The following is a 25489-nucleotide window of genomic DNA, read 5'->3' as shown; positions in this document are numbered from 1 at the left end:
GGGATTACCAGATCCTTGTACTCACACCTCATGGGGAGAGCGGGATCTAGAGCAGGATGTAATGTTGGCTTTCCTGGCTGAAACTGTCCCTGAGCCGAGAGCTGACCTCACTCTTGGGATTTTTAGGGTGCCTTCACACTGGGGAGAAAATGTAAAATATTTTTACACGATACGAGAGCGACTGAAAACGCAGAATTATGAAACCAATGATTTTCAATGGTTTCATTCCCAATTGCGATGTGGAGTGAAAAAAATTGCAGCATTTCCTATCTTTCTGCGTTTTGCTTTTTTTTAATCGCCCATGTTTCCTTAAGAAACATCCTTTTTATTGCATCACAAAACACAAACTTGCGGTTTTCATGCAATGCGTTTTTAACGTTAGAAAGTCCTATTAACTTTCTCGTGAGAAAATTGTGCAAGAAAAATACAAGCAACAGCAATGTTTCTGCAAGAAAAAGCAGCGCCGACGCTCAGACATCTCAGGAAGAAAACTTAGATTTGGCTGCAATTTTCTCACTGTGAAATCGCGATCGCCGGTCTGAAGGAGCCCTGACAGAAATGATCAAGGCAGAGGAAGTTGGTCTGTCGATTCCCCCGACTTCAGCATAATAAGTTAAAAGGTCCAGAAAACGTAACTGCAAGTTTTATAATACCTTTAAGGACATCTTGGTTCCCTTTTGGCTGAAATATTAATGTAGGTTTATTTTTAGGCTTTCTGCCAAAGTTAATGAGGAAGTTCAGATGCATCATTCTGTCAAAGGGTAAAGATCCATCTATTATTGAAAATTGGCATCCTGTAGCGCTTCTTACAGCGCTGCGTAATAAGTTAATAAGGATGATTATTATTATTAACCCCTTCCCGCTCCAGGGCGTAAGTTTACATCCTGGGAGCGGGGTACTTCCCGCAACAGGGCGTAAACTTACGTCCTGGGGATAGCCGGCGTCCCGCTGCAACAGCGGGGGGGGGGTGCATCGGAGATGTGCCCCCCCGCTGTTAACTCCTTTCCCGCCGCGATCTAAGTAGATCGCGGCAGGCTAAGAGTTCACAGAGGGAGCTCTGTGTCTGCAGCCGGCTCCCGCTAGGTTATCGCTAAAGCCCGGCCTGTCGCCCTGCCATGCCTTATCACAGCGATGGGCAGTACCGTGGTCAAAGTCCCCCAGGGGGACATAAGTTGTGTAAAAAAAAAAAAAAAGATTAAAAAAATGAATTTAAAAAAAACCCTTTTTTATGCTCTTTCCTCATATTAGCATAAAAAAAAGGTTAAATAAATTAAAACCCCACATATTTGGTATTGTCGCGTCCGTAACGACGCGTACAATAAGCTGCACATGCTTTTGAGCGTGCACGGAAAGAAGCGTTAAAAAAAAGCTAAAAAACAGGCTAAATGCAAATTTTTAGCATTTTGCCTCCCTAAAAACGCAATAAAAGTGATCGAAAAAGCCATATGTACCCCAAAATGGTACCAATAAAAAGATTTCCAAAAAAGGGTTTTTATTGCAGAAAAGTGGAAAAAAATAAAAAAAAAATGTAAGAATTTTGGTATCGTAACCGTACCGACCCGCAGAAAAAATGGATTGTGTCATTTATGCTGCATGATTAACGCTGTAAAAAAATAAATAAATAAATAAAAATCTATGGCAGAATTGATGCGTTTTCTCTCCCTGCTATCATAAAAAAAAAAAAAAGTTTTACAATATAGTCAAATGTACTCAAAAGTGGCACCGATAAAAACTACAGTTCGCCACGCAAAAAACAAGCCCTTACACAGCCGCGTTGACGGAAAAATAAAAAAGTTATGACTTGATAAATGGAGAAGAAAATCCGCCAAAAATCATTGCGTCCTTAAGCCCAAAACAGGCCGTGTCATTAGGGGTTAATATAGGCAGAAAGATTCTGGCAGAGGTGATATTTAATTGTGATATAATTTGCACACGGACTCCTTTAGGTTCTTGGCCCTGCTCCATTCTGGGCTGCAGTACATTTAGCACTGTGTTCAGGAACCAAGAGGCAATGGAGCATAGTGGGGCAAATCACTGGAGGCAGAACTTTCTGTGCATTTACAAGGCAATAGTATTTGATCAGTTTAAGCATGAGTACCTCTTGTTAGTCCTTCAAGATATGGCATGCCAGGTAAGGGGGTTTAATTGGTCTAATATCTTATAGGAGTGGTCAGAGATCTTAACCCTTTCCAATCCAATTTGTATCCTGGTTTTCCTAGGGGGCTTACCCTTTTTCTGCCATTATAAAACGGCTAAAGCCAGTACTACATGAGGTGACTCGTTGGATAGGCTCCAACACCAGAGAGGCTGGCAATATACAGTAAGAGAACCCCGACAGATGTCTTCCAACATCGGCGCTGTACAGCCTTAAATCATAATGTCTTTAGACGTCAGACAGTGGATTGGAAAGGCTTAAAATTTGTGAATGTTTGGATTGGCAACTCTTTTAAGGTTGTGTCCAGTAACCATTAGACTGGGTTCCCTTGGGACGGAAATCTCGTGGCCTAGCCACACCGAAAGCCACAAGATTTCTGCGGGAGAGCCACAGCTTCCAAACCCGCCACATCGCTGGTTCCACCCAGCTTTGTCACGACAGATTGGCTGTCTCGTGGGGATGGCTGGCTAATCCCAGGATTAGAAGCCATGGGCAGATTTGCCGCACAGGAAATTCCACAGCAAATCCATCTTGTGTGAAACAAAGCTTAAGGTTGCCCTTTGAGTCTCCTGTTCTTCACGTTTGCAATTGACCCTTTCCTTTGGTTGGTTGATTGTAGACCGCTAAATGGATAAGGAGGTGTAGGAAGCCACTTTGAGAGTGGTGGCATATGCCAAATATATCAGCACCTTTCTTTCCTCGGAGAGGGCACAAAATGGATATTGTCATAGAATCATAGAATGGTAGAGTTGAAAGGGACCTCCAGGGTCATCTCGTCCACCCCCCTGCTCGGTGCAGGATTCACTATATCATCCCAGACAGATATTTGTGCAGCATTTGTTTGCACACTTCCATTGAAGGAGAACTCCCCACCTCCTGTGGTAACCTGTTCCACTCATTGATCCCCCTCACTGTGTAATATCTAATCTGTGTCTCCTCGCTTTTAGTTTCATCCCATTGCTTCTAGTCTTTCCTTGTACAGATGACAATAGGGCTGATCCCTCTGCACTGTGACAGCCCTTCAGATATTTGTAGACAGCTATTAAGTCTCCTCTCGGCCTTCTCTTCTGCAAGCTAAACATTCCCAGATCCTTTAACAGTTCCTCATAGGACATGATTTGCAGACCGCTCACCATCTTGGTAACTCTTCTCTGAACTTGCTCCAGTTTGTCTATGTCTTTTTTAAAGTGGGGTGCCCAGAACTGGACCCAGTATTCCAGATGAGGTCTGACTAAGGAAGAGTAGAGGGGGAAAGTTACCTCACGTGATCTGGTTGGTAGGCAGTGCTCATCTGGCTTCTGCTGTCAACAGAAACTTTCTATGACTTCTGGTACACCATATGAACAAATTGCTTAGCCGTAGTCTTGCCGTTGGCATTTTCTTTTGCAAGCCAAGCCTTCAGCTAACCTAAAAAGAGGTCTATGCAAACCCACAGAAACTCCAAACACCAGCTTAGGTAGCTGTGTGTAATCAATCTGCAGTCACTGGAATGGATAGTCTGGCCTTGAAATAACAGTGAGGAGATAGTTTGGCAACTTTGTTTGGGTTTGTCGGGCGCAAGCCAAGCATTCCTGCACAAACCTGGTCACTGCATTGTTGAACCATTGGGGTAAATATGAAATCCATTCTTTTGGTTAACAAATAATTTATGGATTTTATAATGGTCATAACAAATCAATCAGGACTTACAGCATTACATTCATGTGTACAGTCAAGATGCAGCAAAATTGAACAAAACAATCAAGAGTGACATTGTCTGAAAGGTTTCTTGTATAGTTAATAAAATAACAAACTCATTTTCCATTTCTCCAAAAACTGTAACCCATACTAAAATGGTATAGTTTAAACACAAAGAGCACAAATGGATTTATTGGGTGGGGAAGGACAATGAAAGTGGGAAGAACACAGAAGGAAATGTCAGGAAGGTGAAAGGGTTAAGGCTGTAATATGGCTTATCATATGAGTAAACCCAAGATGGGAAATTAATATGAACTTCTTCTACTGACCTGGTCGGAACTCCTCATAAATCCACTGGAGGAGTAGATGAAGAGCCTGATGTTAAACTGGATTGTCTTGGGCGGGGCCCCGCTCTGGTCTTGGGTTTCATAGACACATGGACTGCGAATTAGGATACCAGTATAACAAAGTATTTTCATACAACCCTTCATGATCCATAAGAATAGCTGCCAACTTCTCATTAATCATGATCCAAGCTAATTTTGTCTTCACGAAGTCCGTACTGAGGTTTTCTTCCAGGAGAGACTGATTGCAATGCATGCAGCCAGGAAACAATAGGATATCCATTTGGTTGTGTATTTGGGGATGATAGGGTTTCGTTTGCCCAAAAGAGCTTCCCAAGGAAATTTTTGTAACAGAGAATATTGGAGCATGTAGTAGGTATGGGTAGCGGGGATAGGAGAAGACAAGAGAGAAGGAAACAGACATGAGGTAGGCAGGAACTGGGAGTACAAGAATTACAACAAATAAGCTATGAGTGTTGGGGAAAAAATTCCCCCAAGTTGTGTCACAAAGGTGTGCTTCTTATTTACAATTCCAGCAACCTGATTGGTTGTTTGGGTTGGCTGATTCAACCTGATTGGTTGTGTGGTGGATGACCTTTTGGGGTCCACAACATGATCAATGGGAATGTTTGCATCCTTCCAAATTAATGTGATGAGACTGTGCGTACAGCCTGAAGCAATCACACTGACACAAGTTCAGTATAAGAAAACGTCCTCATCTCTGCTTTATTTGTGGGCACGTAGCCTCTTTTATGGAGTTTGACATATCTGCCTTTTTGGGCATGCCAAAGATTACATAGATACAACGTATGGATAGACAATTGGGTAAGTTCTTTAAGGTTCTTCCTGCATCTGGTCATCTGTTGCTCTTGCATGGTATCAGTCAGGAGGGGGCAAGATGAGATGAGCGAGTTGTCTTAGGTACCACGTGTGGATGGTCCGGTATGATTGGAGGTTCTGACTTGAATTATTTGCATAAATGTCCCGTAATTATTTGCATAAATTTCCCGTAATTATTTGCATAAATTTCCCGTAAATTGCTCAGGCTGATCAGTGCGTTTGCTAAAAGCAGTAATGTTAAGACTGCGGTTTCGTGTGTCTGACTTGCTTCTGCTAAAGTCTGCTAGGAATCGGGAAACAGAGAATTTCACTGTATGTTCCTGTATGAGGAAGTGGATATATAAAAAGATATATATGTGTAATAGTAAACAAGGGATGGAAAAATACTGTCATAGGTATATAGAAGATAAAGAATGTATAGTATGTAAAGGAAATATGAGGGAGAACGTCCGCTACAGGTATAAGAAAGCATATGTTCACTGTCACTGAAGTATACATATTGTGTATATCTACTACAGTTGTTAGGGCAGAAGTGTTGCAGAAATTGATAATATGTAACCGGGGATAGAGAGACGGTGGAAGTCATTCTCAACCGCTAATCCATCATGGTAGGGAGCAGAAGCTCCTAAAGCACATATCACTATTAAGGTAAGTGAGTGCCACCAGACAGGATAGGTTTTTCCCCTCACCTCCTTACTGCCCCTTTCCCTGGAACCTCTCACCTCCATCCTCCCTCTATTTCCTTTCACTCCCACCTTTTTTTCTTTCTTTTTTCTCTTTGAGTCTATTATACCACCAGCAATTAAGTGATCCATAGTACTAAGAGACACGATAATGACCTGGAAGGAAGCAAGGAAACTCTTTGGACTTCCCTACCTGTTATCCAAATGTATGCCGTTGATCGGCCACCCAGAATTCCCCAGAGTGGCAAGAAAGAGGCCTGGTGGTGGCGCAGCGCTTCATGCATGATGGAAAGCAGGTGGCTTCATCCATCTGTGCCCAAGACCAAGTATAAGATACCAGAGACACAATTCCTACAGATTGCGCAGACACATCGGTTTTGCATGACCAGGCTTAGAGATCTCAGTGGAGAGGCGGGCAAAACGGACTTTGATTCAATAATTGCACAACCAACAGGTAGAGCCTCATTATCTACACTACAAAGGGCAATAAACAATAACACAAGACACGGATATGGGAGAAAAGATCATGAAGACTTGGTCAAAAATCCGAGCTTGCTTGATCAGTGAGACCCGGAGGGAAACCTTCTTCAAAATTATGCATCATTCCATATATGGCTTTGATATACCAGCATCTCCTTCATTCCCAGAGCGCATCACACAGTGCCCAAAACGTGGAACCCCAGCCACAGATCTAATTCATGGCATATGGGGTTGTGCTCAGGTGCAGGAATTCTGGAAGAAACTCATCAAGTATATACAGGATCAATGGGCAATAGTTATACCCAGGGAGATACAAACGGTATCGCTCCGCTCCTCCGTCTCACACACGCTCGGCTCCTCCGTCTCGCGCGCTCGGCTCGGCTCGGCTCCGCTCCTCCGTCTCCCACACGCTCGGCTCCGCTCCTCCGTCTCCCGCACGCTCGGCTCCGCTCCTCCGTCTCCCGCACGCTCGGCTCCGCTCCTCCGTCTCGCGCACGCTCGGCTCCGCTCCTCCGTCTCGCGCACGCTCGGCTCCGCTCCTCCGTCTCGCGCACGCTCGGCTCCGCTCCTCCGTCTCGCGCACGCTCGGCTCCCCCCTCCTCCGTCTCGCGCACGCTCGGCTCCCCCCTCCTCCGTCTCGCACACGCTCGGCTCCCCCCTCCTCCGTCTCGCACACGCTCGGCTCCCCCCTCCTCCGTCTCGCACACGCTCGGCTCCCCCCTCCTCCGTCTCGCACACGCTCGGCTCCCCCCTCCTCCGTCTCGCACACGCTCGGCTCCCCCCTCCTCCGTCTCGCACACGCTCGGCTCCCCCCTCCTCCGTCTCGCACACGCTCGGCTCCCCCCTCCTCCGTCTCGCACACGCTCGGCTCCCCCCTCCTCCGTCTCGCACACGCTCGGCTCCCCCCTCCTCCGTCTCGCACACGCTCGGCTCCCCCCTCCTCCGTCTCGCACACGCTCGGCTCCCCCCTCCTCCGTCTCGCACGCTCGGCTCCGCTCCCCCGTCTCGCACGCGCTTGGCCCCCCTCCTCCGTCTCACACGCTCGGCTCCGCTCCTCCGTCTCGCACACGCTCAGCTCCGCTCCTCCGTCTCGCACACGCTCGGCTCCGCTCCTCCGTCTCGCACACGCTCGGCTCCGCTCCCCCGTCTCGCACGCGCTCGGCCCCCCTCCTCCGTCTCACACGCTCGGCTCCGCTCCTCCGTCTCGCACGCGCTCGGCTCCGCTCCTCCGTCTCGCACGCGCTCGGCTCCGCTCCTCCGTCTCGCACGCGCTCGCCTCCGCTCCTCCGTCTCGCACGCGCTCGCCTCCGCTCCTCCGTCTCCCACGCGCTCGGCTCCGCTCCTCCGTCTCCCACGCGCTCGGCTCCGCTCCTCCGTCTCCCACGCGCTCGGCTCCGCTCCTCCGTCTCCCACGCGCTCGGCTCGGCTCCTCCGTCTCGCACGCGCTCGGCTCGGCTCCTCCGTCTCGCACGCGCTCGGCTCCGCTCCTCCGTCTCGCACGCGCTCGGCTCCGCTCCTCCGTCTCGCACGCGCTCGGCTCCGCTCCTCCGTCTCGCACGCGCTCGGCTCCGCTCCCCCGTCTCGCACGCGCTCGGCTCCGCTCCCCCGTCTCGCACGCGCTCGGCTCCGCTCCCCCGTCTCGCACGCGCTCGGCTCCGCTCCGCTCCTCCGTCTCGCACGCGCTCGGCTCCGCTCCTCCGTCTCGCACGCGCTCGGCTCCGCTCCCACGTCTCACACACACTCAGCTCTGCTCCATCCACTCTCTGAATACATCCTCACACAGCAGAGTCCTGCATCCACTGAGCGGAGAGACCTGGTCATGTGACCCCTTGTCTCCTCCCACACACTGATCACATGACGGTGACATCATCACAGGTCCTGTAAGCACAGAACAACCCCACGGCTCCTGTCCGGCTGCAGGTGGAGGTATGTGGGGTCACCAGCACTGGGGGGCAGATTAGGCCGGCGGCACACGAATGGACTGGAGTTCGCAGTGGTATCCAACCCAGTGCCGGAGGGCGTCTGTGCGTTCCTATACTTTGTCTTCACGGGTCTGAATGGTTCACAGAGAAGAACGCTGAAGCCGGGAGTAACAGCTGGAGCTGAAGGGGCTTTCACAAATTAGAAAACATGGAAATTTTCTTCCAAGAATTGCGCCATGCCGGTTCACAGGTTGTGTTTGGTATTGCAGCTCTGCTGTGCTGACTTCATTTTAGCTAAGCTGCAATACCAGACAGGCCCATGGACCGGCATGTTGCTGTTTTAGGAAGAAAAAAACATATTTCTCCAATCCTGTCCAAACCCAACGGCCACGGCTGCACATGGGGGATTATCCAGAGCAGATTTTCCATTGATTCTGCTGCAAACTCTGCAATGAATCCGCTTCAGAATCAGCATTATGGTGGACGAAGCTTGTTACCTGCAACTTCATCTGCGTAGAGTTTGTATTTTTTTTTTGTTAAATCATATTTTATTGAGGTTTTAACACTTAACACATATAATACAACAATGTAGTGAATGGAGGCAGAGAAACATGAATACGTAATTCGAGATGGTAATGTGATCTATGACATATTATTTAAGTAAACAAGTGAATCATCTACTTATTGAACGTCAGACCTGCCACAGATCTCTATGAAACTGAAATCTTCAAATTCTGAGGTCTTCTTGAGAAAGCTGCACTCCGAGAAATACTTTTACGTAGGTAAAATTCATATGTCACGATAAGCCACGCCCCTAACCCCTCCCTGACCGCACCCTCTGTCCCGCTTTGGGACTCCGCGAGAAACTTTTGCTTCAAAAAGGGCTTCATGGCTGAAAACGTTTGGGAACCTCTCGTATAGGGGGAATCCGGTTCATTGTGAACGGTCTCTTTGTTTAGCCTATGTGGGTGTTTATTAGTGCATTTCCCACCTTTCATTCATGGGGGGGGGTGATTTTCAGGGCCGCATGGACCATGAATCATACTTTTCCCATAATGCCACGTAGCGCCTTGTCACGGCTTGGATCAGGTATTTCAGCGCTGATGATGATATCAATTTGATTGGGTGTCAACTTGTCTTTTACCTGAAGTACCATGTGGCCATGTGGTGAGCCGCGCTGCTGCCATCCTATGGCATACATAAAGCCCCGCACCGCTCCGTATATTTATCCGTTAGTTATAACCCACATTAGTGTTTTATCTTTTAACCTAAAAACCCTTATAATTATATCATGTCTATCAGTAGCGTTTGTCCCGACATCAGTTCGACTGTTTCTTTCCATGTTGGGTCACATGTGACAGTAATAAGTAAATCGGGGTGACCGTGGGTGCGCACATGAGCGAATGTGTGGTGAGAATACTCATGCGGATATCGTGGGCTGTTTACAAGTGAAGGCGGTCCAATAACCATTCTGCCTGAAGTATTAGCACTTTCAGCCATAACGTACATATCCACTTAAACTGATTGGCCAGTTGTCTGCATCGCGGTATCATATTAACCCTTTCCAATCCACTGTCTGACCTCTGAAGACATTATGATTTAAGGCTGTACAGCTCCGATGTTGGAAGACGTCCGTCGGGGTTCTCTTACTGTATATTGCCAGCCTCTCTGCTGTCGGAGTCTATCCAACGTGTCACCTCATGCAGTACTGGCTTTAGCCAGCAGATAGCGCCGTTGTATAACGGCAGAAAAAGAGTAAGCCCCCTAGGAAAACCAGGATACAAATTGGATTGGAAAGGGTTAAAATAGTTTTCTCGTATTATCATGTTGCTGGCATAAAAATCCATGCAGGAGACCTTCTTGTTTCCCAAGGAAAGGCCCGTCACAGGGTTGGTTTGCTGTAATTAAAAGTGATTCCTTTGCTAAAAATGAGCGGATATTGTAATGCGTCATATTTACGTGTATCAGACACCCTGGTTAGTCCCTTTATTCTCTGTCTGTCATGGGAGAATAAAGATTTTCTGAGTTTCTGCACCTTGGATGCTGCCGCATTATATTTTATCTGGACTTCAGTGAGGAATACGTTGAGATTCCAGGCGGCTGCTACGTACGGAAAGTCCGGCCAAACAGTGTGGTAGGAGCGCTGCCGCCTGGCATCTACTAGATTCACTTGGATTTAACTCTTGTGAGCCCGGGTAAGAAAAAATAATTCTTGTTATTTGTATAGCGCCAACTTATTCCGCAGCGCTGTCAGGTAGTTTATTGAGAGGACTTGGGAAGTCGCCAAGCTCTAGATATACTGCTTAAGGGCTAATGCCCACGGCCAGATTCCTGCCACGTTACACCACAGCTATTGGGTTCTATTGATCCTAATAACTGAATGTTCACCCTGTGGAATTCTGCAGCGTGAAATAACCCGCAGCATGTCCTATTTGCCGTGGGAATACGCATGACCAGCCGTGTCCTGTGCTGTACCGCGCATCGGCGCATCAGGCAGGACGAGCACAGCGGATCCGGGAGGTGAGTATGGGGTCCTTGAAGGGGTGCCGGGATGGACGCTGCGATATTCCACAGGCGAAGTCCGTCTCGGCCATGGGCGTGGGCCCTTATACTGACATCACTGTTGTAACTTGTGACTGACTGTAGCGATCATGTGAAGATGCCTTCATCTCCAACATGGAAGAACTGACTTCACAAACTATTCACCTCCTGTTCCATCCCGTATAAAGAGAGAACACAACATCTACACTTTATTATCTCCAGTAATTGTATTATTATAGGGGATTTTGTATGATGTTACATTGTCTCGTCTTCTTCCCATTCAGGATCCTCGGCTGATATCTTCTATATCAGATAATTATCCTGATTGACCCGACAAGGATGGAGAGGAACCGGGACAAGATGGCGGAGAGTATATTCACCCTCACCCTAGAGATACTCTTCCAGCTTACAGGAGAGGTGAGAGATTCTGGGGGTGACGTCACGTTCCCTCATTCTTATCTCTGTCAGTCTCTGGTCACATCTACGGCAGAGGAATTACTGCAGATTAGGTCATAAATGCCGGAAAATAATAGAGCCGGCTGGGCAGTTTTGCTGGTAAAATGACAAATACCCAACAGATCTATTATAAGGCAATGGGGTACTTGGGTGCTGCTGATGTCGGCCATATAATAGATCGGACACTTGATGAGTAGAACAAAGAAATTGATGAACACAGATGTGAACATAAATCTTAGTAACACATGGGTATAACTGGAGACATGAAGGACTCTGGAAATGTCTGCAGGGATATTTATGGATGTGTCTCCCCATAAACAGGATTACACGGTAGTGAAGAAGACTTCTAGTGATGGCTGTCAGGCCACGGTGTCTGATGGATGGGGAAGACCCCTGAGCCCAATCACAGGGCCTCCACCTCACCCCCTGATACTGGAGGAGATCAGTGAGCAGAAGATCCTTGAACTCGCCAACAAGATGATTGAGCTGCTGACTGGAGAGGTGACGCTGCTGGGAATGCTGGGATATTATACAGTAACGCTATGGCGGTATAACGTGTCTGGGTGATGACGGTATCATTGTGTTGTCAGGTTCCTATAAGGTGTCAGGACGTCACTGTCTATTTCTCCATGGAGGAGTGGGAGTATTTAGAAGGACACAAGGATCTGTACAAGGAAATCATGATGGAGGACCACCAGCTCCCCCCATCACCAGGTAATAGACAGGACTAAATACCTTACAGCTTGTGAATCAGGATAAAGATCTGATCCATATTGATGCTACAGAGACCCCTGTGGGGAGGGATCAGCAATGTAAGGAAGATTTCACACGGCCAAGAAATCTGCCAAGATTTGTGCATTGCGAGACACACAAGTCTTGCACAAATTTAGAATAGTAGAGTTGGAAGGGACCTCCAAAATCATTGTCATTCACATAACAAAAATGTTCATAAACATTTACAAATGAGCATTTACACTTTGTTGCATTATTATACAAGTCGGCATTGGTATGGGGAAACTCAACTTGCAGGTTAAGATGGTCCAGAATGCAGTACAGTAGAAAGGCATAGGACATCAGTTCGGGAAAGGAATCAATGACATCATTAAATGGCTGTGATTGGTTAACGCAGCGCCGGCTTTCATTGGCTGACACTGCGCTGAGTTAGCCAATCAGAGCATTAGCTTTCTGGAGGCGGTGCATTCAAGCCCCGCATGCAGAAACCCATTCTCTGTCGGTGTGGAGGAGGGAGTGACAGCCTGCAGCAGCGCTGCAGGAGGTGAGTATTGATTTTTTTTCTACAAGTAGTTAGTCCGGCGTGTAGGACGACAGATAGTTTCTCCATTGGAACGTATTAATGGCTTTTCAATGCATTTCAATGGGGAAAAGTGCATTGATATACAAGTTTTTTGCCTTACGTCTCGGAACGGATTAAATTCATATGTCAAGGCACCACTGTACATCCCAAACTCTATATTTTAACTGGAAAAGTTGGGGGTCGTCTTATACGCCAGAAAATACGGTATATTAGTTGGTGCTGAAATGTTTAGCGCTTCTGATTTCTCATACTTAACTTTAAAGTTTGAAATTTTGCCAAATTGTTCAAGAATCTCTGATTGCGAGGAATTTAATGAGGATTTAGAAAAAATGTAGTAATTACAAGCAATAATTTAAATATAACCCTGCATTTATTAAACATTTCTTAAGAGGTACGAGCCCTCCCTAGTAGAGATGAGCGAGCGTACTCTTTAAGGCAAAATACTTAAGCGAGTACATGCCCGCTCGTGAGAAAAGATTCGGGGGACGGCAGGGGTGAGCGGTGAGTTGCGGGAGTGAGCATGGGGGAGCGAGGGGGGAGAGAGAGCCACATCCACAGGAGCGCAGAGCCTTTTTCTTCCTCTCTGTGATCCTTATACCGGAGCGTCTGATTACTCGGGCTGCTCTTTACTCCAGACGTCTCTCCAGAGGACTGGATAGTGGATGATGACCATCTGATACGCAGACTGGGATGGGAGGTGCAGGTGGGTTTCCCTTACAAGGGTTATCCCACCTAATAGCTTCAAGCAGGCAGTATAACTTCTATTCACTAGGCGCTCTCCTGACATTCTGGCCGCCTTTGGATTGGCCATGAGTACTAGAAGTTCATCTGCATATGCTTGAGATTCCCAATTTTTATCCCCAAGATACTGGGATATTGTCTAATTCGTTACAGCAGTTACTCAATGATCAAAACAAAAAGAGAGCGGGAGAGCGGACAGCCCTGTCTGGTCCCATTGGTGATGAGGAAGGGATCTGCGAGAGGTCCATTATATGAATTCTGGCTGAGGGGCTTGAGTACATAGTGAATATGGCTGCTATGAATTGGGGAGGGAAGCCAAACTTTAACAGTATGTTTTCCATAAAAATCCCAACTCGCTCTGTCAAAAGCCTCTTCTGTTCCCAATATGACCAGAGGTATTTTATTCTATTTAGCATAGTGAATAGCATTGATAATGCGGGATGTATTGAGCTTCCCCGCTCTGCCTCTTACAAATCCCACATGATCAGGGTGAGTTAATTTAGGAAGTAAAGGTGAAATGCGTTGGGATGAAAATTTTGAGATCTACATTTAGCAAGGAGATAGGTCTGTAGTTGCCGCGCTGTTCTGCGTCTTTCCCTTCTTTCAGAATCAAAGTGATAGATGCTTGTTTGGGGAGATTCACCCCTGACAGGAGAGAGTTACACAGATTTGTGAAAACCGGGAGGAGTGATTTAGAGAACGTTTTGTAGAATAGAATTGGTAGACCATCCGGCCTCGGGCTCTTCCCATGGGGAGTAGATGTAAGAATGTCTTCTACCTCGGAGGTGGTGAATGGGTTTAGCAAGTTAGCTTTGTCATCCTCAGATAGGTTAGGTAATTTAAGGCAGGGGTCCCCCAACTGCAGTCCTCAGGGACCACCGACAGGTCATGTTTTCAGGATATTCTATGGTAAGAACACCTGTGGAATGTCTGAGGCACTGACAATAATTGCATCACCTGTGCAATACTGAGGAAATCCTGAAAACATGACCTGTTGGCGGTCCCTGAGGACTGGAGTTGGAGAACTCTGATTTAAGGGTCTTCATGAAAGCTTGTGTTACATTATCAGGATGTTTTTTTCTCTCTTGGCCGTTGTTCAGAAGGTTGTATCGGTTTTTATAACATTTTTCATATTCCGTGGCAATATTGGCCGTGGATTCTATAGTGTTGCCTGATGTGGTTTTTGTTTTGTGAATGAACCCTTTTTCTTTTGGCTTCTTAATGAGGGCAGACATAGTTTTTGAGCCTTTGTCACTGTGCATATATATTTTATATTTGGAGGAAAGGAGAGTCTTTGCCACTTTTATGTTGAGGATATTTTAAAGTTTGTCTCTAAGACTTTTCCATTTTTGAAGTGTCCCTCTTTAACGAGCGTTTATGAATTAGCTCTATGCTAGAGATCTGTGCTAGCAGGGAGTCGATCTCCCTCTCTCTCTTTGTTTCTTTACCCTCGTACCTAAAGCTATCCGTTCCTCCCTGATAAAAGCTTTGTGTGCTTCCTGAAGGATTGAAGTGGAGTTGTCTGGAGTGACATTTATCTTTAAGAATTTGGTCAGTTTTTCCGATAATGCAGAGCAATGTTTTTTGTCACTTATCAAAGTGCAATTTAGTCGCCAAGCCCACTCTCTGATAGGGAGGGTGCTCATGGGGACTGAAACAGAGATTGGCGCGTGATATGAAAGGGTGATTGGGCCAATTTCTGCAGCTTTGATGTATTGGATGTGTTTACCAAACGCTAGGAGGTAATCGATTCTATGAAAGGTCGTGTGTATATGGGAGACGTATGTATATTTCCTCTCTTCAGGATGTAAGATACTCCATCTATCCTGCAAACTCAGCTCAGACAGGACGCTCTTTAATCTACATATCTGCTTGCAAGAAATTGAAGGGTAAGTTGATGTAGTGTCTTTGGAAGGGTCTAATACTAAATTAAAATCTCTTCCCACCACTACTAATCCCTTAGTGAAGTTTTCGAATCTCGACAAAAAGCGAATAAGCCACTGGACCGGATTGCTATTTGGGGCGTAAAGTTTGACATAAGACACCTGGTTGTTGGCGACTGTGCCTTTAAGATGTATCTGCCACAAGGGTCTACTTTCTGAAGTGTTGGGAAGAGAGAGGGAGGGAGGGAGGGAGAGAACCACCATGCAGAAGACGAATCCCTCGGCGCCTGAACTAGTCTGCATAAAATGAAGGTGTCTGGGAAGTGGAGGTGGTCGGACAAACACCATAAGTTTTCAGTAGACCACCGAGACTTTGTATAGTATAAAAGGTTTAGTTAGTAGTAGGCAGATTAGCAAATATTACCAAACTTTATCGAACACAGACCAAAGCATAATTCTTCATAGGCACCCTTATGTATCTCAAACCAACATTGTTGTTTTATAGGTCAAGACTATTTAAACAATTTTGTCCCACTGGTCGGTGGGCCCATCCTCACCCATACCAACGTTAGCAGGACTGGGGGCCCCAGACCAGCAGGAGGGCATGTAATCCTATGCTTCAGCTGCTATCCTGCCTCCCTCTCAGGCCATAGTGTTATCACAAGAGGCCGGTTCCAACTTACAAGTCTCTGGCATATCTGACATATCTAACACTTTTCGCTGTTATTCCATCTTCAATAGGTTCCTCCTCCATATATGCAAGGAGACTCTCAACCTAAATAATTGGGAGAGAAAAGAAGCCTTGTCCACTAGAATGAGGAAGCTTTAGGTTAATTAGTTGTTGAGGTGTTGGATGCTTTTCGATGGCTTAAACTTGGAGCTGATCTTCCAGCCCTCTGGTTTCGTGAGTTGAGGTATCGACTGATGACTCTGTACTGGCAGCCAGGAAAGATTGTCAGTTGGAGAAATATCCATCTTTTTCCACGCACTTTTCAGGTCTTCTGGGGTTCTAATAGTAATTTGTTGTCCTTCTTTAAATATTGTGAGGCCAAAGGGGAAATGGTCATTTCAATGGGAGCCTTTTTGCCCTCATGGCACCTCTGATAGGCTTCAATATGCGCGTCTTAGCTGGTGTGCTTGGTGCTATGTCTTCAAAGAGCAGTAATTTGTTGTTTTCAAATAAGATTTCTTGGGCTTCACTTGCTTTCTAAAGGATAGCTGCAGTATCCATGTAACCAAGTAGCCCACATATAACATCTTGTAGAGGGGGGGGGGGGGGGGCTGAGGGAGTAGCTTTGGGGCGGAGAGCTCTATGTATACGTTCGATGATGATATTTCCTGCTTTCTTTTTGCCCAGCAGGGTTTGGAATATTCGTATGGCCGCTAACATAAGGGTTTCGGTTACTGTAGATTCCGGGGGCGGCCTCTAATTCTAATATTTTTCCTCTTACTCCTATTTTCTTGATCCTTCATGAGAAGGAGGCCTTGATTTAGGTGATCTTGTTGGGCTAAGAATTTGCTCTGTATTGCCTCGCAATGTTGAAATATCTCCTGCTGAGAGTTTTCCGGTTCCTCCACCCTGCGGCCTATGTGCTTGACATTGTTTTGATATCGGCAAGCTCCTGTAATACTGAGGGGAGCGATTGGGACAGTATTTTCTTGATGAAAGAACAAAAAATAAGACTTCTGTCTGGATCTTCATGTTGGTCACTGTTCACTGACGTGCCATCCCTATCCGACTCAACCAGTTCATGGTCCAGCGGCGTTTCATATGTCGCTTTAGATTTTTGTGCGGCGTGGGAATGGTGCTTCCTTTTCAAGTATTTGTCCATTTCTATTTGGTTTATATTATGTTTTGGAGTATCCGCTGCATCTCTGCTCTTGTCTCTGTAAGTTTGAACCGTCTTGAGTTTGGTCTGCGTATTTACATTTTACTGAGGTCTCGGTGGTGTCTACACCATTGTTAAGCATAATTATTTTCTTGACGTGTCCTTTTTATAGCATTATAAGGTTGTACGGTATAGAAAGGATAGGATACTAGCACTGGTTGTGCATCTGCTTGATGACAGGTGCAGTGATACAAGATAGCCGGACATCATGATCTACTGGCCCTCGCTCTGAGGTCTACTGTTAATGTACAATTTGTTTTGCCACCAGTGTTAATATTTGAATTTTACTCTTTGCATTTTTTCATTTGTATGGACATTTTATATAGAAATGTTATGATATATACTTGAAATTAAAGGAGCGCTCCCAGAAAACGTTTTATTTTTCTATGTGTCCACTTGACAAAGTGCATATTAATGTATTTAATGTAGTAAAGAGCAGCTTTATTCCTAAGATGTCTGTTCTATTTCAGTCTCCCATCGTGCCCGTGTGACTAGCCAAGTCCTACAGTGCTTGCTGCCTGGACTGAAAGCTGTTTTCACTATTTAGTCCCATGGAGCCACACGATAAGTCGCATAGGAATGAATAGATGAAATGACCTCCAGTCTGCAGTAGGATTTGGCTAGTCACAATATGTAATGATAAAAAGCTTACACAGAGTGCTCCTTAATGGTTGTATTACTAAAAAATATATAAACTCTGTTTTATTCTTGGCAGATGACGGCACCAGAAGTTCAGAAGGACATCTGACATCAACAGATTTTAAATTACATGTTCAAGATATCCTACAAGATACATATGAAGAACCTGCCATTATCCAAGATATATCCTCAACCCCTGAGAACAAAGATCTATCATCTGATCCTTCTAAGCAGATCCTATATTCTTATTCATCACAGCAAAATAAAGTTCACAGTAGCAGTGTTGAACAACGGAGGACTCACACAAGGAAAAAGCTATATTCATGTTCTGAATGTGGGAAAGATTTTAGTCAGAAATCATATCTTGTAGTACATCAGAGAACTCACACAGGGGAGAAACCATATTCATGTTCTGAATGTGGGAAATGTTTTACAAAAACATCAGTTCTTGTTAAACACAAAAGAATTCACACAGGAGAGAAACCATATTCATGTTCAAAATGTGAAAAAGGATTTAACCAGAAATCACATCTTGTTAAACACCAGAGAATGCACACAGGGGAAAAACCATATTCATGTTCAGAATGTGGGAAATGCTTTACAGACAAATCAGTTCTTCTTAAACACAAAAGAATTCACACAGGGGAAAAACCATATTCATGTTCGAAATGTGGGAAAGGGTTTAACCAGAAATCACATCTTGTTAAACACCAGAGAATGCACACGGGGGAGAAGCCATATTCATGTTCTGAATGTGGGAAAAGCTTTAACCAGAAATCATATCTTGTTATACATGGGAGAATTCACACAGGGGAAAAGCCATATTTATGTTCTGAATGTGGGAAATGTTTTATAGAGAAATCAGCTCTTGATAAACACAAAATAATTCATACAGAGGAGAAACCATATTCATGTTCAGAATGTGGGAAAGGTTTTAAACAGAAAACATATCTTATTAAACACCAGATAATTCACACAGGGGAAAAGCCATATTCATGTTCAGAATGTGGGAAACGTTTTTCTCAGAAATCAAATCTTATTACACATCAAAAAGATCACACAGGAGAGAAGCCATTTTCATGTTCTGAATGTGAGAAATGTTTTACTCGGAAAGCAGGCCTTGTATATCATCAGCAAAATTCACACAACGGTGCAGCCATAGTTATGTTTTGAATGCAAGACATATTTTACCCACAGATCACTCCTTCTTAAATATTAATCCCTTTGGATCTTCCCCCTTTTTTTTCATTATTTTCATTTTTTCCTCCCCCCCCCTTTTAAAAATCATAACTCTTTTATTTATTCATCAATATAACTGTCTGAAGGCTTTTTTTTTGCCTAAGGAGTAATATATTTTAATAGTACTATATAATGCAACATATACTCTATTGAAAACTTTAAAAAAAATTCTTAGTGCAGTAAAATGGAAGGAAAATCGAAATTCCACTATCTTTGGGTGCTTCTTCTTTCTATGGTGCAGAGACTGCAACAACAATGACATAATAACTTTATTCTATGGGTCAGTCCGATTACTACGATACCAAATTTTGTATAGATAGTTTTTTGTGCTGTACTATTTTTTTTTTAATTATTTTTTTAAAACTATTTTCTGCTGCCATCTTCTGACAGCTATAACTTATTTTCTTTTTTTATCGACATAGTTGTGCAATGACTCATTTTGTGTGTGACATCCTGTAGTTTCCATTGATACCATTCTAAAGTACATATGACTTTTTGACCGCTTTTTATTATATTTTTTCTTGGAGATCGGGTAACCAAAAAAGTGCATTTCTGACGTTTTTTACTTTTTTTTTTCATTACGTTCATCGTGCAGAGTAAGTAATGCATTTCTTTGATAGATTGTACTTTTACAGACGCAGCAATTCCAAATATGTATTTTTGTATTATTATGTAGATTATTTTATTATAAATATGGCAAAAGGTCTTTTTTTTTTTTTTAAACCTTTTATTACTTTTTTTTTAATAATTAAGATAACTTTATTAATGTCATTTTTACTTTTTTCTTAGTCCCCAGAAGGGGAAAACAACTTCTGATGCTTTCATCGCTCCTGCAGTATGATGTAATTGAATAGCATTACATCAAACTGTGATTGGGCAGGCAATCTATCATGCTACGCCACGGGCATGGCTTTATAGACGTTCTGCAATGACACTTACACATCTCCCTGTGATCTCATTGTGTGGGGGAAAAGGTCATGAGGGACCCTACAACGTGGGTGGTGGATTTAAATGCCGCTGTTAGAAGTGACTGCGACATTCAAATGGTTTAACCCTTTCCAATCCAATGTCGGGCCTGCCCCGACATCATTTCACTCTCACTCTCACATCTATCTCACTCCTCCCCTGCGCCCCCCTGAGCACGCTCGGAGGAGAAGGCAGTTACTTGAGATGAGCGAGGCTCGCTTGAGTAACTCACCTTACCGAGCGTGCTCGCTCATCTCTAGTCCTGTGTCATTAAAGAACGTATCGTGAAAGTGGCTATTATTCTTTCTTTAACTTGTTATATTAACATTGCCCAAGGCAAAAAATAAAGCATACTGTAAAGTCACATATTTAACAAGAGAAAGGGAGAGCAACATAACCAAATTATTAAAGGGGTTGTCCCGCGAAACAAAGTGGGTCTATACACTTCTGTATGGCCATATTAATGCACTTTGTAATGTACATTGTGCATTAATTATGAGCCATACAGAAGTTATACACTTACCTGCTCCGTTGCTAGCGTCGTCTCCATGGTGCCGTCTAATCTTCAGCGTCTAATCGCCCGATTAGACGCGCTTGCACAGTCCGGTCTTCTTCTTTTCTGAATGGGGCCGCTCGTGCCGGAGAGCGGCTCCTTGTAGCTCCGCCCCGTCACGTGCCGATTCCAGCCAATCAGGAGGCTGGAATCGGCAATGGACCGCACAGAAGACCTGCGGCCCACCGAGGGTGAAGATCCCGGCGGCCATCTTCGCAAGGTAAGTAAGAAGTCACCGGAGCGCGGGGATTCAGGTAAGCACTATCCGGTTGTTTTTTTTTTTAACCCCTGCATCGGGTTTGTCTCGCGCCGAACGGGGGGGCTATTGGAAAAAAAAAAACCCGTTTCGCGCGGGACAACCCCAGGTAAGCGCTCTCCGGTTTGTTTTTTTAACCCCTGCATCGGGGTTGTCTCGCGCCGAACGGGGGGGGGGGGGGGTTACCCCCCCCCCCCCCCCCGTTCGGCGCGAGACAACCCCGATGCAGGGGTTAAAAAAACAAACCGGAGAGCGCTTACCTGAATCCCGGCGGTCCGGCGTCTTCATACTCACCTGCTGAAGATGGCCGCCGGGGTATGCTCCCTCCGTGGACCGCAGCTCTTCTGTGCGGTCCATTGCCGATTCCAGCCTCCTGATTGGCTGGAATCGGCACGTGACGGGGCGGAGCTACACGGAGCCGGCATTCTGCACGAGCGGCCCCATTGAAGACAGCAGAAGACCCGGACTGCGCAAGCGCAGCTAATTTGGCCATCGGAGGCCGAATTAGTCGGCACCATTGAGACGAGGACGCCAGCAACGGAGCAGGTAAGTATAAAACTTTTGATAACTTCTGTATGGCTCATAATTAATGCACAATGTACATTACAAAGTGCATTAATATGGCCATACAGAAGTGTATAGACCCACTTGCTGCCGCGGGACAACCCCTTTAACTTTACCTCAAAACGTGTTGCTGATTGTTAATAAATGTGTATTCTTAAAGCCCATGTCCTTATGTTTGTATCTTCCTTCAAAATGTAAATGTTGAGACATCTCAGCCCCTCTGGAGGTGAAGGAGAGCTGGTGGGTATTTAGCATATAGTTAGTAAGGAGACGATTACACCGAGGATCCCAGACCTGACATTGTGGAATTTAGAAGGACACCTACAGATAATTCCATAGGGGATAATTGAATGAAACATTTAGAGCAGTGAAACCGGTTATGGCTCCTCCCATCCATCCACCTCATTGTTATTGGTTGTCTACTAGGAAAGGGTTTGGAGATTACAATATGCAGATATGATATTATCACTGCTCCTCGGCAAGACGACCCAACAGTCACATCTCAGGGGTAGATTGTACCAGAGGCCGAGCGCCTCACAGAAACAACATCAGCTATGCAAATAGAAGGGTGGAACAATGCCTCCACAGTATCACCTATATGTCTTCTCACACCTTCTAGGTACTCTCCCTAAGGGCTCTTCCACACGAGCGTGTCCGTGCGCAGTATAGCTGCATGCAAAGCTCGCACCTATACTGCTCTAAAGATCGCGTGAACCGGCTACTTCCAGCTACAGAGAAATAGCCTGTTTACATGATCCGAGGTGCGTAGAGCATGCTTTCCAGCTCCCATAGGAGTGTATGGAAAGCACGCAGCAGAGGTGGGATAAGTGCTATCTTTGCACAAAATTTTAGGGCGTCTAAGAATCATTCATGTGAATACTTCTATAGGAACCCAATGGTTCCTATAGAAGCTCTTTCTGTGTACACTTCTCATGTGCACCCACAGGGTGTGAATGAGGCCTAAGAGAAACAATACTCCTAACCAAAGTCCAAAAGGTTCCAACTCTGACACAGAACCATTGTAGGTATAAAAACCTCCCAGATGTTGGACTCTATTGGTGTTGTGATTTAGGAACTCCGTTGACTCTAATAAGGCTTACAGATGCGAGTTAGCCGATAAAGGGATGAAATCAATAAGTGTCTGTAGCACACCTCCATACAATAACAAACCAGAGCAGGCAAATAAAAGCATGGTCCAGTGTACCTCCAAATGTAGTAAGACATCACTGCATATATTTTCTGGTGGAAGAAGGTGAGAGGGGGTGATGTCAAATGTTGATCCCTACCCAGAGGCATCCTGGTCTAAGACCTGATAGGATAGGTGTAAGAGTTGTCTTTTCTTGATCTATTATGACTTAGGGCCCTTTTACACAGGCTGCTCATCGTTCAGATTCTCGCTGGATCATGGGAATGTGAACGATAAGTGTTCATTGTAAATGCACAGACCGACTGAACGACAAGCAATAATTCGTTTGGTTATTGTTCCATTCATGCCTATTGGATGGCAACATTCCTTCTAATCAATGTGACTTTCTAACAAGTCTTAATAATGATTGGGAATAGGAAATCCCATCCCTGCGTGAGATCGCAGGGAGCCATACAGGTGTCATGGCAGCCGGGGGCTTTCTGAAAGGCCCCAGGGCTGCCTTGGGAGACTGCCTATCAAGCCATCCATGTGGGGTGGTTTGATAGACTGCCTGTCAAATTGCATTACGTCATACTGCAGGAGCGATCAAAGCATCGCATGTTGTAGTCCCCCAGGGGGGCTTAAAAAAAAGTGAAAATAAAAACAATAAAGTTTTATTAATTGTTAAAAAAAGGAGTAAAAGTTTAAATCACCCCACTTTTGCCATATCTATAATTTAAAAAAATCTAAATCATAAAAGAAAAATACATATTTGGTATCTCTACGTCCATAAAAGTCTGATCTATAAAAGTAGCACATCATTAACCCCGCATGGTGAACGACGTCCGGGAAAAAAAAAAAAAGCGCGCCCAGAATGCGCCTTAACTGTTGTTGTGTGTTGCCAATGTATTGCTTAGGGCAGGGGTCCCCAACTCCAGTCCTCAGGGACCACCAACAGGGCATGTTTTCAGGATATCCTATGGTAAGAACACCTGTGGCAATGTCTGAGGCACTGACAATAATTACATCAGCTGTGCAATACTGAGGAAATCCTGAAAACATGACCTGTTGGCGGTCCCTGAGGACTGGAGTTGGGGAACACTGGCTTAGGGCATGGGCAGGTAATAGATACACTACGTTCTTAATGAGACAGTTAGTAAAGTCTCTAATTTCATAGCGTTTATTTGTAGTAGCAGAAGTGAAAGTATCGCTTTTGAACATATAGGGGCATGCTGCACAGTTGGAGCATGCGAACGTGCCTTTCGGTTTTAATCTTGAAAGCCAGTTACTCTGTCCGACCTCAGATTTATAGTGGTTCTTAACTAAATGGTTGCGGATGTTACGTCCTCTTCTATAGGTGATACTCGGGGACTGTGGGAGCATCTTTTCTAGATCTTTATCATTCGTTGGAATGTCCCAGTATTTGGCTAGGATTTCTCTTATATTTGTATAGCTAGTATCATAGGTACCCATGATCCTTATCTCGAGGCTTCACTATTTTTTCAGCCCTATTCTGTTTTTTAGCAAAATTGAAAGCTTTATCTATGATGTCCGGAGGATAGTTTCTATGTTCAAATCTATTCCATAGTTTTTAGCCTTCTCTCAGGAAAGATGTTTCATCTGAGCAGTTTCAACGTGTTTGCAGAAACTGGCCTTTAGGTATTCCCTTTCTAAGTGCCTAAGGATGGAAGCTGTTCCATAGCAATAGATTTTTGGTACTGTTGGTTTACGGAATAGATTAGAAGAGATGGTGCCATCTGGTTGTAACGTAATGGTAACGTCAAGAAACTCGATAGCGGTGGCACTCATCTCTGAGGTGAATTTAAGAGTCAAATCATTTTTATTAATACATTCCACAAATTCCCTGAACTCTGGTATACTTCCAGAGTTATAATGGCCAAAATAAATCAATCCAGACTTACAGCATTACATTCTTGTGTGAAGTCAAGATGCAGCAAAAGTGATAATATTTTATGATATTAGGAACCCCCAAGCCACCCACAATTCAGGGCGCGTATAGGGTAGACTGCTAGATACACCTGGCTTTGTTAGACCAAATGAAGGACAATAATTTGGAATGTAGGCATTTAAAATCCTCTGCCGGGATAGGAATGGGCAAAGCACAGAAGAGGTATAATATTTTTGGAAGCCAAGACATTTTGATAGAGTGGATTCTACCTAGCCAGGATAAATTATAGGTTGCCCAAGTATTTAGGTCTCGCTCTAAATTCTTCTTTAAGGAAGGATAATTAGCTTTGTTTGTGAGGTGTATACCTAGGTAGGGCAGACTCTCTGTGACCCATTGAAAATTAACGTTAAGTTTTAGAAATTTAAGCATGGGGAGAGGCAAGATTAGATTCATAGATTCATAAAGGACCTACAGCAAGACACAGTTCACACCACATGTACTGAAAGCTGCAGACATGCAGGAGCATGACACTGTTCACACTGAACATCCTGAATGCTGCACAGACAGTTCATGTCCAGCCACAAGCACAGGAGATTCAGAAGACTGCACAAACATGAAGGAACATAACACAGGTCACATTAAGCATGCTGAAGCCTGCATAGACAAGCAGGAGTAGAAGAGTGCTCACACTGTAGGAGGGAAACCAGCAGACACTGACAAAGGAGCTGGTATATATAAGCAACAGACCTATGAGATTGGCTGACTGGAGCAAACCACACCAAGCCGGCTCAATAAACATCACCTGTGGGGCTGCGCTGCTGAAAACCTATGTAGTACAACAGATCTCATCAGTGAACCCTAAACACGCTAAATTGCTGCCACAAAAAGGAGAGGCGATATGGGGCAACCCTGTCTCGTACCCCTCTAAATTGCCATTGTTTCAGACTCAAAGCCACGTATCCAGACTGGGGGGAAGGAATAAAGAGCTTGTATTAGGGTTCTGAATTATGTCCCAAATACCATTTCCTCAAAAGATAAAAATAAATATTGCCAGGAGACTGAATCAAAAGCCTTTCACAGGTCTAGACTGAGGAGCAGTCCTTATCTGGCTCCCCCATCCATCCCAGCTGGACCACACAGCCGAGATAATATCAATTGCCCGTCTTGTCTGATCAGTGGTTTGCCGACCAGAGATGAATCCATCCTGGTCATGGTGAACATACCAACCGATTAGGGTGTTAAGTCCAATGGACATGATTTTGGAGAGAATCTTAAGGTCATTATTGATTAGGGAAATCATATGATAATTTT

The 25489-nt window shown here is 44.9% G+C and overlaps 1 pseudogene; it reads left to right on the top strand.

The window, feature by feature from the left end:
- Positions 1-25489, top strand: part of LOC136626752 (zinc finger protein 850-like) — a 95853-nt pseudogene that overhangs the window by 16263 nt on the left and 54101 nt on the right.

This window comes from Eleutherodactylus coqui, chromosome 4, assembly GCF_035609145.1.
Source record: "Eleutherodactylus coqui strain aEleCoq1 chromosome 4, aEleCoq1.hap1, whole genome shotgun sequence".
NCBI lineage: Eukaryota > Metazoa > Chordata > Amphibia > Anura > Eleutherodactylidae > Eleutherodactylus > Eleutherodactylus coqui.
The sequence above is the reverse complement of the archived record's forward strand: the minus strand, read 5'-3'. Positions and strand labels throughout refer to the sequence as shown.